The sequence below is a fragment of the Tasmannia lanceolata genome, unplaced genomic scaffold (genome assembly GCF_043159265.1).
Source record: "Tasmannia lanceolata isolate RefF3 unplaced genomic scaffold, GAP_Taslan_0.1 ptg000018l, whole genome shotgun sequence".
Classification (NCBI taxonomy): Eukaryota; Viridiplantae; Streptophyta; class Magnoliopsida; order Canellales; family Winteraceae; genus Tasmannia; species Tasmannia lanceolata.
This window is the reverse complement of record NW_027518695.1, coordinates 54,428,305-54,442,402: the sequence shown is the minus strand read 5'-3', so window position 1 is coordinate 54,442,402 and position 14,098 is coordinate 54,428,305. Positions and strand designations below refer to the sequence as shown.

The window sequence follows — 14,098 nt, the reverse complement described above, 5'->3', positions numbered from 1 at the left end:
CAAGGGCGGGCGACCGCCGTGGGTCGGTCGACCCAGATAGGTTTTTTAGCCAAATTTTTTTGAGCAAACAGTAAGCCCTCGTCGGGCGACCATCATGTTGCCGGTTGACCGCAACGGTAAGAAATTTGAAAATAGAATAGGACGCCCAATAGGGGCGGGCGAACGCCGCAGTCGAGCAAACTAGCCATTGGAGCGTTTTCTGCTTGACATTTTCAACCCAAATATTTACAGTTTTATCCCAAATGGTCATATTTTTAAATACACTATATATACATGATTAAAACCTATATCTATAAGCTTTTGAACCTTTGAGAAAAATCAAATCCCATTTCTCTTTGAGCTTCAACATTTTATTTCAAAAGCTAAAAACCTCTTTGATCTTCCATTTCTACATGTTATCAAGAGGCACTCCATAGGGCTTTACATTTGTATATTCTTGGAGTGAATGTGAGCTATCAATGTTGTAATCCGCCTATTAAGAGGCAAGAAAGTTTTTATTTTATTTGTTTTTCATGTGAGGGTCTCCTCTTCGACCCGTAAAGAAAGGTGAAGAAAATGGTCTCCAATTCGGCCCGTGAAGAAAGGTGAATCATGTGTAAGAGTTTGATTCTCTTGTCAAGGCTTCGTGCGAGGGGCTTCACTTTGGCCCTTGAGAATGGAAAAGCAAGGGTTTGTTCCCTTTGGAGATGAAGGAGTCGGGTGTACGGCTTCATCATTTTAGTGGATATCCCAAGGAGGTAAACTTGGAAGAGTGGAGTAGGTCAAGTTATGACCGAACCACTATAAATCTTGTGCGTTGTGGATGCTTGCTCTTTTCTCTCTTTCTCTCGCACGTGTGGTGATTGGTAATCTCTAACCTTACTCATGTTAATGCTTTAATTGAACAAGGGTTACTGAATGCACTTAAGTTAAATGTTATAAACTATAAGCATTATAATATCTATTTGAACAAGGGTTAGCTAAATGTGCATGATTAGAAAGTCTAAATCCTAGCGTCTATTGATATACATATTTGAACAAGGGTTAGACTAATTAGTGCTTAATTAAATGGAATAATTTTTAATCTCCCTTAATTAAGCCTAAAATTTCTAATTGACCAATTCACCCACCCCTCTTGGATTGTCACACCTGTATTTCAGATGCGATCCTCTAAAAGATGCGATCCGATCGAGCCCCTTTCTAAAGGATTTTCCCTCTTATTTATAGAGGTTCATTGGAGTGGTTGGCAACTGCCACCTCACCCCTTATCTTTAATTTCACGATCTCCACTTTGAAGCCATTATGGGTGCCACCTCATCCCTTATCCGGGATTTCACGACCACAACTTCCCCTTTTGTGGGGAGTTACATAACATCCTTTTTTGAAACGTGGGTGACTTGCTTCTTCCTTTGCGAGGGTTACTTTATTCCCTAAAATTTAGGAATTTTTTCTTCCCTTAGTCGTAGACTCCTTTTTTTTTGTTTCCATTTTATTTAAGCACTTTAACTTCATATTTATCCTTTTTTTTACTTTAGGGAATAATGTGATGCGTAACCACTCCCTTTTTTCTCTCTTCTTATTTTAGTAAGAGAGTTTGGTATTATCCTATTTTTTTTATAAAATTTCGAGTCCAACAGGGTGTATATAGTATAGGGAAATAAAGTTTGTCATTTTCCACTAAATTGTGGAAATAAACCTATTTCCCGAGGAAAAATATTTCCTCCAAAAATGTTTTTCCTGTAATCCAGGGTGGGTTCAAGAATGTTCTGTGTAAGTTAAAAAACTGGGAAATGATATATCCACCGCCTTTTCTCCCTGATACAACCCCTTGTAGTATAAAAATGGAGTCATTTATACACTATATGGGGCAGTCCCAGGGAAAAAGGGGGACAAATATATTTATATCACTTCCCAAAACAAAATTAACACAAGTGCCAACCATCTGAGGTTTTCTATGATGAATGGCCGTATGAAATTTTATTTTTCTAAAAGTACTGTACAGCCTACTTCATCAGATGATCCAAACCATTCATTTGTAGGGACACAATGTAAATCGGTTGTGCCCCCAAAATCATCTTCATAGAATGATCCTGACCTTCTGATCTATTTAGGGACCACAAAATATGAAAACATGTAAATATTGGAGGGTCAGGATCATCATATGGAGATTATTTTTGGGGTACAACTTATTTAGGTTGTGTCCCTCCCTACAAATGAACGGTTTGGATCATCTTATGAAGTGGGCTGTACTGTACTTTTAGAAAAATAATTGGGCACAATCTATTTACACTGTGTCCCTACAGATGAATGGTTTGGATCATCTGATGAAGTGGGCCGTATAGTACTTTCTAAAAAATAATAAGCGATGATATATTGGCACCCACTATAGGATAATTCACACCCTGAGTGTGAATTGACGTCAAAAAGTGTTAAAGTCTGCCAAATGCCCTCCTTTTTTTACGTCAATTCATGGTAAAAGGGTGCGAATTATACCAAAGGGGGTTTTACTTTTATCATCTCCCAAAATAATGGTTAAAATCTCTTAATACGAGTCTTTAAAGGTTTTTGCTAAACCAAAAGGCAGAACCCTAGAAATATAACCCATTTAGCTTCTTACCTTTGCGAATGAAACTCCCGAAGTGCGGCTGAAGCTCCGTGGCTACGGCTGAAGCTTGCAACCTTCCGGGAAGCGTCGGAACCAACACTTAAAGCTGCGGGAGCTTGAGGCTGACGCTTGCTTTGGGTTTGTTGGGAAGATGAAGAAGCTATACTTGGGTTTGTTGGGAAGATGATGAAAGGTAGATGGAGATGATATAATTTTATAGGCAAGAAATCACATGGAAGGTCAGGTTAGATTCCCTCAGTCTTCCCCTTTTTTCACCTTTTTTTGGTCTCTTTGCTTTTTGTAAGAATTTCTGCTGAAATGTCGACATTTCTTCAGAAATTCTGAAATTTTATAGGGCCTTTTCTGTTTAGCTTGTGATCTCGAGATTCCTCACTAAATTTCGTTGAAATTTCAGATGAAATTTCAAATTAATAAGGGGGTTTTTTTAACTGTTTCTTTATGGAAAAGAAATTCCAGCCGAAATTTCTGAAATTTTGGCCCTATGTTTCAACAAGGTCAGTTGTCGATTAAGAAGTTGATTCGTGCCATTGAAAGCTATCCTCGTTTCCCTAAGCCCGAGGACTATCTATTTGAGATAAAAGAGGCGCACCTCAATCTATGTTTTGTAAGGCCCGGCTCTGTCCTGTATCCACATAAAGGTTCCTTCATTCGTTAAGTTAGCTACTCAAGTCTTTCAACAGGGACTCCGTGGGCGAAATTTTGTACTTTTCCAACTCTGTGCATTTCGTTTCGTTTTTTGTCGAAACTGAAATATTTCGGCCCGGCCGAAATTTAAAACCATGATTGTGACAATAAAGCTGCAATTCACATAATCACCAATCCTGTCTTCCATGGGAGGACTAAGCACATAGAGGTTGACTGTTACTTCATTCGCCAGAGAATACGTTGAGGCTAGATTCTTGTTTCCTTCACTCGATCAACGGACCAACTTGCGGATGTTTTCACTAAGCCCTTAAGTAATGCTAAATTAAATGACATTTGTAACAAGCTTGGAATGTATAATATATACATTCTAGCTTGAGGGGGAGTGTTATAAGCGTGTGTATTGTAGCCTTTAGGGCATAGTGGTCATTTTGTAAGTTCTCTTTTATATATAAATACATTAGTGAGGGGGAGGATCCCTAACTCACTTTCTTCCCCTCTCTTTCTCTAACAGAGATAAATGAGATCATCGTGGACTGCCTGATATAATGGTTTTGTCATGATATTGAAAATTTATGGATAATGTTTGATCTAAGTTTGGATATTTGTTTAATTACTACCTGCTCGTGGGTCTGTGACCTTAGAACTATATTTGGTACCCTACCTAATGGTGGGGTTGTGACGCCAAAACAAGACTTGGCACCTTAGCTACTATTGGGACTGTGGTACCCCATTTTTACCTAAAATTGGGGTATGACACTGGTGTACTATTGGTAGGATTCTGTGCACTTATCTGATAGTGAAATCATTGTTCGGATACCCTTCCTGTCAATAGGGTTGTGACATTGACCATAGACTAGATTGTTTAGCAATGAATGATCATTTCAACTGTGATGCATGTTTATATTTTCGACAGTTTTTTTAACCCGGAAATTTTACAGCCCCAAGGAGGACCGCCAAGTGTGTGTGTGTATATATATATATATATGAGGAAACTGTTGGTGAGCTTAAGCTCACCAAACTTATGGTGAGCTAGCTTGCCCAATCACATGGGGCCCCACTTTGTTAGGATGATCCAAACCATTCATTTGAAAGTCCCTTACATAGATGGGGGGTGTACCAAAAATCAGCTCCATAGGATCATCCTAACCCCTCCATTTGTGGAGGACAAAAATGGGGCAGATACATTTTTGTCCTCCACAAATGGAGGGGTTAGGATGATCCTATGGAGCTGAATTTTGGTACACCCCCTATCTATGATAAGGCCTTGCAAATGAATGGTTTGGATCACTCTCCAAAATGTGGGACCCATGTGATTGGGCAAGCTAGCTCACCATAAGTTTGGTGAGCTTAAGCTCACCAACAGTTTCCTCTCTCTCTCTCTCTCTCTATATATATATATATATATATATATATATATATATATATATAATAGTTTCAAACTGTCCAAGGGGAGGGAGCCACCTAGCCTCTAAGATTACAGACATAAGACTCTAGCAGCCAAAAGGTATAGAAATGGGCTAAGGAGGAGTTGAAGAAAACCCAAGGCACCGATTGAGACTTGCTAATTAAAATGCCCACAATTTCACTGTCATGATGCGTAATGGTAGTGAAGGCTGAATGGAGCATTGGTACCTTCCTGAGCACTTCCAGCACTTGCTGAACAGAGCTTTGGTACCTTACATGAACATGATCCCAGTTCAACCAAGATACTTCCTATCGAACTTGCTATGGGTATAACATTTTCTAATATTCTGGGCATTGGTAATGATGATTAGGAGGAGGAGCTGGCGTCAATCAATTTCGGATCATGATTGACCCCACTAGATTCCTTAACAATAACCGTCGCTAATATAGTAATTATTGGTGGTAACTTTTGGCCCCAATGTCGAAGTATTTATTAGCAACTGTCACGAGCCATCGTTAATGTCATTTTACCGCGACGGTGTAGAAGTGCCGTTCCCTTGAATATAAAAATATGGCAAGCGAGAAATTAATAAGTACCGCAACATTTAACCATCGCCAATAGATGTGATAAAGGAGTGATGGCGTCTGAATCCGGGTCTGCGATCGCGCGGTCTGTAGAGGGCCTCCGCGGGGTCTGCAATCACAAACAAAGGGGGTCAGGGGGTCCGGGGTGGATCCCGGACGACCACTTCGACACCCAAGTCAGATCCTTCGACCAATCAATATAAAGGACAACGAGAAGAGGAGGGGGTTCAATCAGGTTTACCAGGACCAAGGCGCGGGTTCTTTTCTGGGTGTACGGGTGAGTGGGTCGGAGGGGACTAACAGGGAGAGTGGGATTACGTTCCAGTCTCCTCTGTTGTTGCCTCGCCTCTTTTTCCAGTTGTTATGCGGGAGCTGAGAGAAAATGATGTCTTCCAAAAAGCGGATCTCTCTCTTCTTCCCTTCCCTCCCTTTTAAAGGGAGGCGCGCGGACCTTTTCATCATTATGGAGAGAAAACCTTCATTTGGAGGATTGGGCCATTCTCCTGCTCTGCCGGCGCGCGTGGCTTTGCCGGATAATTCCTTCCATAACTTGTGATGATGAGGTCTGGACGGCGAGAGAGCGACACGCGTCATGATCGTATGGTTTTGCCGTTTCCCAACGCCTTTCTTCATGATGGTTAGGTTTTATTGGTGCATGGACGACACGTGGCGAGATCTGAGAGCAGCGCCGTATTTATGTCCCATCATAACACCCCTTACTCCGTTGGTCCATTGAATGGGCCAAGGGAGTAACGTTTTGGTCGAGCGACGTCAGGGTGAGGGTATTCATGGGAGCTCCGGAGTACGAGGAGACGCGCTGTTTTATCCGGTGGCCATCCCCCGGAAGTGGTAACGTCATTATGTGGGTCGCCTTGTTTCGAGACACGAGGTTTTCTTCCTTGAGCTTGAAGAAGGAAGACTACCCCGGCGCTCTGTTGTGGCCTCTCTCCCCCTCTTCTTCTTTTTTTCTTTTTTTAAGGTAGGTGTTTCTCCGCGCCTTTTTGCAACATTATGTCTGGTTCCCCTTCGTGGGTTAGGGGCAAGGCCTGTCTTTCCTAGGAATCGTCGAGTGACCCCGACTTGTCTTCCGATTCGGAGGAGGACCTTGTGGCTTGTCGGAAGAGGGCTAGGAGGGACTCGGGCCCTTCCTCGGGCTTTCCCCCTTTCGCCTCTCCTCCTTGCCTAGGGAGGACAATTCGTCTCGGTCCCGTGTTGCCAGGGAGTGGTCTTTTTTCTCCCGAGCCTATCACCAGGGGATGGAACTGCGTGGCTGTGTTTCGAAGATGGGTAAGGAGATCGAGGAGTTGAAGCGGGAGAACGAGGCTTTGCAGAAAAAGGTTCACTCCCTCAATGAGAAGCCGCTTGAATATGAGGTGGACCCCCTGCTGGAGAGCTCCTGGGAAGAAGAGGGGAACCCTTCAGGAGAGGAGTCTTCTTCCGATTAGTTTCTGGCCCTTCCTGTTTTTCTGTGTGTTTTTTTTTCTTCCCCTTTCCTATCGGGGATTTTGGGGCCTGCATGCCTTATGCTTTGTTTCTTATTCCCCTCCTTTTTGTAGGCCTGTGGGCTAGGAGGATGTGAATGGATGGTTTTATGAATTTGTGCCGTGTCTCTTTGTGTTGCTTTTCCATCTGTTTGGTTGTTTTTCCACCTATTTGGCATGAATTATCTTTGTTGCGATGAATTGTGGCGTTTTGTTCGAACCTGTGCCGGATTCCGAGCCTTTTCCTAGCGCGTTTAGTTTCCTTTGCCTGTTGTGTCTGTGCGTCGTGGTCTCGTGCCGGGGCTCTGGGCCTGGGCGCGCATTTTTCCTCTAGTGGAATTGAGGTCGGACCTCTCTGCTTGGTTTTCCAGCTCCGGGCCCTTCCCTTTCATTAGGTGGGGAGGAGTTGAAAGTGATTTGTGATGATGAGGTTTGTGCGGCGAGGAAGTGACACGTGTCGAACTCATACGGTCTTGCCGTTTCCCATCGCCTTTCTTTATGATGGTTAGGCAGTATTGGTGCATGGGCGGCACGTGGCGAGATCTGAGAGCAGCGCCGTTTTTATGTCTCATCATAACACTACCTTTGGTCCATTGAATGGACCAAGGGAGCAGACTTGTTTACCTGGTTAAGGAATATCGTGACGAAAGCATTTATGGGAGCTTTGCGATACGAGAGGACGTGTTATTTCATCCGGCGGTTCCTTCTCGAGGAATTGTGGTGCCATCACGCGGTGCTGGCCGGTCATCCAATAGGAAACAGACACGCGCAGGGCAAGTTGCTTCGTTTTCCTACCCAAGGGTTTCTCATAGGGTTTATAAGGGGTGAGATCTCCCGCCTCTTATGCAGATCGCCTTTTCGCTCCTCTCTCCTTCTTTGCTTTCTTTTGGTCTTTCTTCGGGCTCGTCAGAGATGTCGTCGTCTTTCCAGGGTCTCTCTGTAAGTGGCAAGGGGAGAGTTGCTACCAAGGGGAGTCCTCCCAGTAGCCCCGAGACAAACCCTGACAGGTTGGGGCCTCAGCAAACAATTCCTGAGAGGAACCCGCCTCAAGAGCTTCCCCCGCACTCTCATCCTCCTCCCCTTTACGAGAGGGAGTCCCATGAAGCCTTTGTTCATCGCCACCGCTCGATCTTCTCTTATGTCCATCGTAGGGAAATGGAGGCCTGTAGCCGGATGATGGACATGGATCGAGAGATAGCATCCCTGCGTGCGGAGAACGACTTGTTGAGGAACCGGGTGAGGTGGCTGAATGACCAAACTCGATTTGTCGAGGATCCAGGTTGGGGGAGCTCTTCGGAGGATGAGCATAGCTGTGGTACCCGGATCCCGCGAGAGGGGTGTGGGGCGCGAGCCGCCGCTCTCTCTCTCTTGGTCTCTCGTATCCACGCGATTGGCGTGTGCATTTTATTATTGATTTGAATTAATCTTTCCTGTGAACTTGGGATCACTAAGGCAATCCGAATTCCACACGAAAGAGACTGACAGAGTCGCCACCTAGATGTGGGATCTAGGACCCGTAATTAACCAGAAATCTAGACTCGCTACCTGGTTACGAGAATGGAAGGTATGGGGAGTTATCCACCACATGCACCATTCTTGCCCGATAATCGGTCTTCGATTCCAAAAGCTAACTCTTTTAAATTTATTTTAAATGGCTCATTCAACTCTATGTTAATGTGCGAACTAAGTGACATGCATCCTATGATCTAATTTCAATGTGAATCCTAAATGTGTATCTTGATTTATTAATTTGTCTGGATTCAATCTAAGTGAAAGTTCTCCTAAAATTCTAATTTCATGGAAAGTCCTAAGTGATTTGATTAAGCATTTACAAGAAAATTAATATACAAAACACCACAATTTGTTTGTGGTGCCGACTCGCGGGTGGTATGCCATCAGACATCCAAGCTGCCTACGTACCCAAGCCTCACTGGGATCAGAGTCGACGTAGTTCGGTGCACCTAAGCTAAGTTACATATGCCTAACTCAACTAAGACACCGACCTAGACGGGATTGACTGTTTCAACAGTTTTAGGAGAAGTTATTTAATTCAAGTTGAAGATTTTATTATCTTAGGATTTCATCTAAGATGCTATATGATTCTCATCTAAATGCAAATGGTCCCTTAGACTAATGCAGGTTTGCCTTACATCCTAGTTTACTAGGCTTGTCCTAGGGAAAGATTGGGTGACTAGTGTAACTAGACCTATGGCACGGTTGCTATACATAGCAAGCGTCCGTGATGAGGCCGGACTCCTAACTCTAGGACTCCCTAAAACCTAAGACTCCCTAAAACTTAGGACACGACACGACACCGGTGTTCCTAAATTGGGCTCTAAGGGTCCTTACGACGGAAACCATAATCCAATGGTTCCGAGAGACACGAGATGAATCGAGATGATGAATAGTGTGAGGGAATGGGAAAGATAGAGAAAGGTGCGACTGAACTTGGGAGTGCCAAATTGCCTACGTACCCCGTGATGGGGATCAAGCCACACGTAGTTCCACTGGGGAGGTTACTTGGATTTTGGAAAACAGAATTGGTATTTGGATCAGGAATCGGGTTTGTATTTGAGCATTGGACTTGAGATTCAGAAACATTGATTTAGCAATGGGATTTTGGAATTGGGAATTTGCATCAAAGAATTGAGCATATAGGAATCATCAAGGGTTTGAATTTTGGGAATTCAAAATGGGCGGGCTTATGAGATTCGGCCAAATGGATTCAGACATGCGACTCAGATTGTGTTGGGATATGACTTGGTTAGGCAAAAGGGAGGAAGTTCTATTAGGTGTAAACGGGCATTAGTAGAATAGGGGAATGACTCGGTTGTGACATGGAAGGCCGCCACTTGGTCGAATGCGACTCGGTTGCATTGGGATGGGTTGATTAAGGAATTGGATTGAGTCAACTAAGGGGAGAGTCCAATCGGTTAAAGAGGTTGAGCATACTCGACTAGAGAGTTGGGTCAACTCGACTAGGGAGGTTGGCTAGAGTTGACTCAGTTGAGCTGGGTTGGGATCCCACTTGGTTGGATTGTATTGGGGCGATTTGACTTAAGCTGCAGGTGGCCTGGCTGGGTTAGATTTAATGTAACCAGATTTATGGATAAATGGTGTGCCTCAGTGAGTGGACAAAGGTATGGCTTGGGTTGATGTGACTCGGTTATAGGGTTTAAGGCTTATGGGTATGGGGTTTAGTGAGTTGGGTCTAAGTTAGGAGCAAACCCGAGACTAGCCATGGTCTAACCAGGAGGAAGCAGGGTACAAACCAGGGTGCGGACCAGGGTGCACCAGGGTGCGAACCAGCAGGGAACCAGGGTGCGAACCAGCAGGGGAACCAGGGTGCAACCAGCAGGGAACCTGGGTGCAACCAGCAGCGAACCTGGGTGCAACCAGGGTCTAACCAGAGTGCGAACCAGCAGGGAACCAGGGTGCGAACCAGTATCGAACCTGGGTGCAACCAGCAACGAACCTGGGTGCAACCAGGGTCTAACCAGAGGCTAACCAGGGGGAAAACAGACCCTACATGCTTCCTAACATGGTTTTTCTTTTAAAGTAAAAGATATGTATGAAAACAGACCCTACATAGAATTGAAATAAATGCCTACCTCTTTGGAACCCACTTTGTGTTTGATTTTTCTTTGATGTTAATTCTTTGAAGATGATTCCTTGCTTGATAATGACTGCTTTTGATATATATCACCCAACGTATAAAATCACCCGATCCGGCAAGGATGGCCGAACCCTTGAAGAGATGAGGGAGAGGGATGAATTTTCTAAGAGAGGGGTTCTTTTTCTTCTCCTCTTCTCACTTCTCCCTCTTTTATGGTGGGATGAGAGGGTATTTATAGGAGAATGGGATAGGAGGTTAGGTGAGGTTAGGTGAGGTTAGGTGAGGTTAGGTAAGGTTAGGTGAGGTTAGGTGGTTAGGTGAGGTTAGGTGAGGTTAGGTGAGGTTTGGATGGTTAGGATGAGAGGAGAGGTTAGGTGAGGTTAGGTGAGGTTTGGATGGTTAGGATGAGAGGAGAGGTTAGGTGATTTTGGATGGTTAGACCCAGGTCAAGATCTGCCATTGATCTAACGATTTACGGAAATCGGGTCTCGGAATGGAATCAGGGTCCGGGCTATGAAGTGACCCTAGCTTATTTTGTCCTGATTGATGATTCGTAAAGTCAGATCAAGATATTAATGACCTAAAACATATAAATCAATGATAGAGGGGGTTCTCACATGGATTTAACACACTAATTTCTTTGTTGATTAAAACAAAACAAAATGGGGTGTCTACAGATGCCCCTCTTTGGTAGAGATGACGTAGTCATTGAATACCAAAGCAAAAAATGACAAAACCATTTTGCGTAGCTTTAATCGACAAAGAACTCTCTAGACACAATGTACCTTAACATAATGCAACCTTCACATAATGCAATACCCTAGATGAAATCCTGGAATTTGGAATGCAAAAAAAAAAAAATCCCGCTGCGGTGCCGCTCACAAACGGGCAACGAGAGAAGATGAGACCATTCACAAATGGATTCAGAAAATGAGATACCGTTCAGAAACGGGCTCAAAGAGGATAGGAGGCCATTCACAAATGGATTCGGACAATGAGGTATCGTTCACAAACGGTCTCAAGGAGGATAAGAGACCATTCACAAATGGACTCGAGAAATGAGGCACCGTTCACAAACGGGCTCAAGGAGGACATGAGACCATTCCCAAATGGACTCAGAAAACGAGACACCGTTCACAAACGGGTTCAAGGAGAAGACGAAACCATTCACAAATGAACTCGAGAAATGAGGCGCCGTTCACAAACGGGCTCAAGGAGAACACGAGACCATTCACAAATAAACTCGAGAAATGAGGCGCCTTTCACAAACGGGCTCAAGGAGAACACGAGACCATTCACAAATGGACTCGAGAAATGAGGCACCGTTCACAAACGGGCTCAAGGAGAAGACGAGACCATTCACAAATGGATTCGAGAAATGAGGCACCGTTCACAAACGGGCTCAAGGAGAAGACAAGACCATTCACAAATGGATTCGAGAAATGAGGCACCGTTCACAAACGGGCTCAAGGAGAAGACAAGACCATTCACAAATGGACTCGAGAAATGAGGCACCGTTCACAAACGGGCTCAAAGAGGACACGAGACCATTCACAAATGGACTCAGAAAATGAGGCACCGTTCACAAACGGGCTCAAGGAGAAGATGAGACCATTCACAAATGGACTCAGAGAATGAGACACCTGTTCACAAACGGGTTCGAAGAGAAGACGAGACCATTCACAAATGGACTCGAGAAATGAGGCACCGTTCACAAACGGGCTCGAAGAATTTAGGGATTTTTTTATGAACTTGAATTTGACGTAGGAATGGATTTTTATTTTTATTTTTTAATTAAGGATTTGGATTTGATAAATTTTTTTATTTTTGGAAAATGAGGTACCGTCCGCAAACGGGCTCAAGGAGAAGATGAGACCATTCACAAATGGCCTCGAGAAAAGAGGCACCGTTCACAAACGGGCTCAAAGAGGACATGAGACCATTCACAAATGGACTCAGAGAATGAGAAACATGTTCACAAACGGGTTCAAGGAGAAGACGAGACCATCCCCAAATGGCCTCGAGAAAAGAGGCACCGTTCACAAACGGGCTCAAAGAGGGCATGAGATTTTTCATGAACTTGAATTTGACGTAAGATTGGATTTGTTTGAATCGGGGATTGGTTTTGATGAATTTTTTATTTTTGGGAAATGAGGTACCGTCCGCAAACGGGCTCAAGGAGAAGACGAGACCATTCACAAACGGCCTCGAGAAATGAGGCACCTTTCACAGAAGGGCTCAAAGAGGACATGAGATTTTTCATGAACTTGAATTTGACGTAAGATTGGATTTGTTTGAATCGGGGATTGGATTTGATGAATTTTTATTTTTGGGAAATGAGGTACCGTCCGCAAACGGGCTCAAGGAGAAGACGAGACCATTCACAAATGGGCTCGAGAAATGAGGCACCGTTCACAAACGGGCTCGACGACACAAGATAGCTTTGATTGATGAATTCAACAATGAAAAATTTAGAGATTTTTATGAATTTGAATTTGACGTAGGATTGGATTTTTTGAATTGGGGATTGGATTTGATGAATTTTTGATTTTTTGAGAAATGAGGCACCGTCCACAAACGGGCTCAAGGAGGACATGAGACCATTCATAAATGAACTCAGAAAATGAGGCACCGTTCACAAATGGGCTCAAGGAGAAGACGAAACCATTCACAAATGGACTCGAGAGATGAGGCACCGTTCACAAACGGGCTCAAGGAGAAGACGAGGCCATTTGCAAATGGGCTCGAGAAAAGAGGTACCGTTCACAAACGGGCTCGAAGAATTTAGAGATTTTCCATGAACTTGAATTTGACGTAAGATTGGATTTGATGAATTTTTTATTTTTTTGAACTCAATGAAATCGGGGATATTATGGATCGTGCCCGACAAAGATGTTGGAAACTAGGACTTTGACGAATGATGAAACGGCAAACCTTTGGAACGAAGAACCATTACTAGCAAGAATGGATTAGGAACATTTTTATGAAACTTCAACAAGATTTTTCTCAAAGAGACTGCTGGTCTTGTCTTCTGGGGATTTTGATAGCTGAAACCTTGAACAAGACATTTGAGATTGGTAATTTAGAACAACGACTCTCTTGGATATTAACATGGAAAAGCGGGATCTGCTTCTTGACAGGTGTTTAGATAAACATTTCTTGACCAGGATAACTAACCGGAAGGGAATTATGAATTTGAATGGTTCATCTTTCTGAGAAATTGGCTCAACCACCATTGCATCTGAGGTTCTTCCAAGCTTAAGGTGCCTTCCTGGGGTATGATCTTTTTACGGAAGCTGGGCTTTCTGATGTTTCTACTTCTGAATTTTTCTGAGCTGATCTTCTTTGAAATGAAGTTGTTTGACTAAATTCTCGAGCTCTTTCAGGTATAATTGCAGGGAGCTACCTAGGCCTGGCCTCCTTCACCAAGACAGTTACATCATTTGGACATAGGAACGACAATTGACTCTTTCTAAAGAGAAAACTTAGATGAAAGGCACTACTCAAAGGATTGAGCAGCCCTGAAGGAGTGAACTTAGAATAATAAAGATTGACTGACTATACTGACAAACATAGTGATGCTTCTGACTTAGTTAATGTTTTGTTTGGTAAGTCTATCCTTTCAAGGAATAGTTTTTCAATTGGTAAACACCGGACTTCTTCCTCGAAACAGTAATGCCTCAAGAATTTAATTACGACCCCTAAGATTGCTTAGCTTCAATGCCCCCAGTTTTGAGGATATCACTTGAATTTGCTTGAACT

The 14,098-nt window shown here is 43.6% G+C and overlaps 1 long non-coding RNA gene across 1 annotated transcript; it reads left to right on the top strand.

Annotated features, from left to right (window-relative positions):
* The first annotated feature begins 2,511 nt into the window (after positions 1-2,511).
* Positions 2,512-3,758, top strand: LOC143851330 (uncharacterized). The gene is made up of 2 exons (XR_013236291.1): positions 2,512-2,828; positions 3,062-3,758. It is a non-coding gene; the product is annotated as an uncharacterized LOC143851330 (long non-coding RNA).
* The last annotated feature ends 10,340 nt before the right edge of the window (positions 3,759-14,098 follow it).